Below are 5518 nucleotides of genomic sequence, written 5' to 3'. Positions count from 1 at the left end.
CGTTATTTAGACGCTTCGCACATCACAAATATATTTGTTTAGAAAGTTACCTGGATGATGAAAACAGTGATAGATCATATATGTTCCTGCAAACAACACAGTGTTCATTTTATCAACTGACGCCTTTAGCTACCGGTACTCTGTTCTGAATCTTCTCCAGGGTAGCTGCGAAGAAAAAGTGAATCCTAATACTTTTTTTTTTTTTTTTTAAATGTGTCCGACTCTGGGCATAGGCTTCACAGCCTGCTCTCAAGGCCCAGTAGTCCTCCTACGTACCATACACCTCTCTACATGTCACCACTTCGGCGCTAACACCCACCGTCCATATTGAATACATGCTAGGGCTGTCTCATACAGGACTGGTGTATTGGTATTAGCGGGGGTACTTTTATGACATGTCGGCGGGTCATCTGGTAGATCAGGAAAGTCTGCTTTTTATGAAATTCAAATCCTTAAATTGTTCCCTGCCCCAGCCAGGATTCGAACCTGGGTCCATCAAGACTGCAGGCCGCCTCTCTACCGATTCAGCCACCGCCTCCCCCAGCAGTGTTTTCATGCAATAGCAACCATTTTCTGTACCGTATATGGCAGCACCACGAGATCTGTATCGCCTGCGTAAGTGCGTGGGTGTGATTGAGTGTGTGTGTGTCAGAACCAGCCTTTCTCTTCTTTCCTCACCCCTCTTGTCATCAGTCGCCCCTTCCTTCATCCCACACTCCTCATGCCTTTGTCCTGCTACTGCCTCCAACCCACTCCTCTTTTCTGCAGCTGCACCCACCATCCTAACCCTCCCTTCAGCCCCATCATGTAGTGCTGGAAAGAACTTTTTATACCACCAGAAGAAAGTGACATTGCCTAGCTGTTACACCACATCACAAAGCTTAAGTAACAGTAGCTACAATTGCACTGTTTACCATTCATATCCATTTTCTCCATATATCTATATATATCTATGTCTCTGTCTATATGTACTATTGGCAACATATGAACCTAGTACAGTATAAGAGTGTACTTGTGTCTGACAGTTAGTACGCCTGTAACCCGTGACGTATTCACACATTTGTTTTATAAAGGAGGATGAATGAATGGTTTACCAATCACTGTTTAAAAGTTACACGTAGCTACGAAACGTTTAATTAGAAGATTATACCCTAGTATAAGTAAACATGCGTATGGGTGCTTTCCATTACAGTATTATCATAGCTCATTTCGCTGATAGATAAACTTCAGGTGCAATGATAACCAAATGATAGATTTCTGTATCATAGACTCACCTTAAAATCGCCCCTGTCTTGCGTTGTCAGATGGTGGAGCGCACTTTTCATCAATGATTTAATTCATACAAAAATCAGATCGTTTCCATAAAGTGTATAATGGCATTATCTGTTTGTAAAATTAATACGTCATACGCAGATGTAGTCACTGGCTGCCACCACCTTCATAGAATCCTCCCTTCCCTTTCTGTCAACTCTTTCATTGCTGGAAACTCACTCCTATCTTCCCCTCCCCCTCTCCCTCCCCTGATCCCCATACCTCCCACTCTCCCCTTCCCCCTCTAAGCTGCCAGTTCCCCCCACCCCCACCACCACTCTCTTTGACTGAGAGAGGTGGAGGTTGCAGAATTTGCCCTCCTTACATAATAAATCCATAGTTGTTATCTGCCTTAAAACCCTGCTGCGGTCGATACGCCGTGCTCTCTCTCTCTCTCTCTCTCTCTCTCTCTCTCTCTCGACCTTACCCTAACAGTGTGTCGCCATTCGTAGTGCCACGGTGCTTTGAGGGCAGGCGAGGATAGTGGGGAAGTCTCTTTCATGAGACTAAGTCGCTGTCTCTTTGATATGTATTTGCCTATTTACGTAATCGGATGAATATAATGCGCTGGAAGTGATGAAATTTCAAAGTTTGTATTTAAATGGCAAATCAAGTTAGAAAAATGACGTCTTGTTTCCATTGGAAGGAGAGGTTCAAGGGCATTATATATTCACAGGACCTATTTATTCCCATTGCAGTAATTATAATATACTGGTTATAATGACAGTTCAGCCAAATATTTCACTCAAAAGATGACTCAAAGTATAAAATATGTAATATATGCCATAATTATAAATACAACGTTCAACATCATCATTATCATCCAGTCCTCTGTTGCCCCATGAGGAGTGTAGGAGCCCGAGGCTAGGCAAGTTGGTCCTGACATTTAAGATGAGAGTGACCAGCCTCACTCATCCCTGAGTGGCATTACATGAGCAATAAATCCCAACCATACCTTGGATACAAACCTGCCCAGGCTCAATCCAATTGGAGTGCCTTAATTACCCACTAAACCACCAGGCGCCATAATTTGGTTATATGGTTACCAATCAGTGTAGTAAATGGTTTCCTGGCGTAGGCTACAGGAAACCATTTGGCTTGTCACTCGGTGTAGAGTCACCCGTAGACAGAAGGAAGAGGAAAGAATGAAGGAAAGAAAGACAGAAGAAAAAATAGTGAAGGAAAGAAAGAAGAGGAAAGAAGGAAGGAAGAGAGGAAAGGATGGTCGCCCAAGAGCAGCACTACGTCGAGTGAGTGGATGGTGAGCGCCCCCACCTACCATTAATACAGTACATCGTTTATTGGCAGTATTTTTGTTTCATCAGATCGATGTACACTGTGTTTGGCTCATGCCTGTGGTAATCTGTCACAGCTGTGTCCCTTGGGAAACAAGTACACCACCTACACACGGTAAAGACAGCCTCCCACTCATTCTCCACTTCACAGTAGCTCATTGCTGCAAGGCGCCATGTCCAAAAGGGGCCAGTCCAACGCACCCCAGTTGACGTGGGAACGATCACTCTGTGGTCTAGAACGGCAGTTGGAGATGTAGGCTAGCCTTCACTCTCGTGCTGGAGATGTAATCTACTTGAGAGTTGAGTTTTCGACTATATAATTTTTCGACTTTTAAAGGATACCAACATAGGTGTCATTTATATGTTCTTGAATATGATAGGTAACCTATTGTTCTTTACGTTGGGATTACAGATGATCTTATATAACACATACAAAGGCATAGTGACATCCTGTCTCCAGGCCAGATGGGCCATCATCATTATCATTATCATCATCAGCAGCAGCAGCTGCGTTTAGCTGACTGCTACAAGAAGAAAGGCTTTCCTTACTGTAACCTGCTGGATTTTTTGTGTGTGACTTAGGGCATAGGGGTAATAGCCCATTCCCTGAGGCCCAGCAGTCTTCCTGTAAACCATACACCTCCACATGACAGCAGAGGACAATGACAATGATTCGACCATTTGCCTCAGCTAGGTAGTTGATTTCGACAACGCCTGGAAGCAGTCAACAGACAAGGATAAAGTGATTCTAGTTCAAGGACAGTAATTAAGAGGTCAGAGTCATAAGACAAGGCCAACGTTAACATCTTAAGTTAAATTCGAACCAATACACGACGAATGGCTGAGGGTCCAAACTGGATTTTACAATACTCGGTCGAAGATAAAGGCTACAGGATAGGGTCAAAGTTACGACCATAGACAAATTGAGTGGCACGGATGTTGCACTCTGAGCTCTCCTTATTGTTAATTCTGAAATCAATTTTGCATGCATAACGAATATGTTCTGATTTATACAACAGTTTTAGAAATGTCATATAAAATACCTTAGCGGAATGCACATTATAATTATTTATTTGTATATAAACAGGCATGTGTGATGCCTTTTGTAGTACTAAACCTGCTGCTATTTCTCCTCCAGCAAAGTATCTTCCCACAGGTTGTTAAGGAGAATGTTTTTTCGTCAGTGAATGTAACACGAGTCCAGTCAATGAGATTTTCCCGCACAAGGTTCTCTGTGAACCTACATCTGCCCTCACAGTGCCGAGGCGTTAGTTACCGTTTTTTGGCCGATATCCCGTGATGAATACCATCAACAACTCGCCTAGTCTGAGCAGTCACATCTAGCTGTATATAGTTGTTTTCATATAGCAGCGGCGATGGTAAAAGGATTATTTCTGCAGCATCTCGTATCTGTTGATAGTCTTTGGCCGTGATCGTTCTTGGTGGCCATCCCCTCGGCGGCCATCCCCTCGGCTTATTGTTCAGGTCTCCACTTTCTGTCTAATGCATCAGCCATAATGCACCTGTTGTCTTAGATATTCCTAGGGTGTTGCCAACCTCCATAACTGTCTTTACACTCACTTCCATGCCAAAAGTTTGACCTTGAAGGATGAGACTGTCTTACTGCTGGTTCATCATTTAATATTTTGCTGTGCTAGGTTTGTGATAAATATTGGCAGCGTCTTTCAACTGCAACACAAACAACATCAAACCATCATTAACCATAACCAAATACCTATCAAAGACACAGCGACTTTGAAGTTTGTGGCATCCCCATTGTCCCCGCTTCCCTCCGGAGTGACCTGTGGCACTACGGACTGATGACAGAACTAGGGTTAGCTCTGATGTGAAGTGGTTTGGGCGACAGGAAGAGAGAGAGAGAGAGAGAGAGAGAGAGAGAGAGACTGTCAATAAGAAAAGCTTAATGACAGCAGTAGGGTTTTAAGGCAGATAACCACAATGGGTTTCATATATAAGGAGAACTGATTCTGCCACCTCCATTCCCCTTAGCCAGAAGGGAGTGGGGGGGGGGGAGAAACTGGCTGTTTAGAGGGGGAAGAGGAGAGTGAGGGGGGGTAGGAGTTCAAGGGAGGGAGTGATGGGGGAAGAAGATGGGAATGAGATTCCAGCAATGAAAAAGTTGACAGAAAGGGAGGGAAGGATCATTATTCATGAAGGCAGTAGGAGCCAGTAACCACATCATCGTATGACGTGTTACTTTTGCAAACTGAAAATGCAGTTATACGGTTTATAAAAACGACGTGATTTCTGTATCAAATAAATCATTAATGAAGAGTGCGCTCCACCATCTGACAGTGCAGGACGGGAACGATATTAATGCGAGTGAGCACTCACTGGATCAGTCTGTGGTACGAGACCTCTTAATATCATTTGAATATCATTGCAATTTAAGTTTATCAATTAATGGAATGAGCTGTGAGAATAGTGTAAAACCCCCATATGTATGGTTTCTTAGACTACAGTCTTCTAAACATATGGTTCGTAGCTATGTGTCAGTTTTAAACAGTGATATGTAACCCTTTCACTCATCCTCATAGACACAACATGTGTGAATACGTCACGGGTCCCAGGCATACCAACTGCCAGACCCAAGCTGTAGTCTTATACTGTACCAGGTTCGTATGTGCCAGTAGTACATGCATACATACCTACGTATATATCTATCTGTCTGTCAGTTATAGACATATACGGTATATGGAAAGTTTTTTATGCTTGAGCTGGTAATCGAACTAGGGACTCCTACACAGAAGCCAGGCACCGATATCACTAGGCTATGCCATGGTGTGATAAAAGTTGCACCTCCCGAATTCAATGCAAAACCAGATAAATCCATTATGGAAGGATACGTTCAACTTGAACCCATTTGATGATAAATATTTCAGAGCCAACTG

The sequence above is a fragment of the Coenobita brevimanus genome, chromosome 1, assembly GCF_032717465.1.
Source record: "Coenobita brevimanus isolate Jiangsu-jjx chromosome 1, ASM3271746v2, whole genome shotgun sequence".
NCBI lineage: Eukaryota > Metazoa > Arthropoda > Malacostraca > Decapoda > Coenobitidae > Coenobita > Coenobita brevimanus.
Note: the sequence above shows the minus strand (reverse complement) of the source record.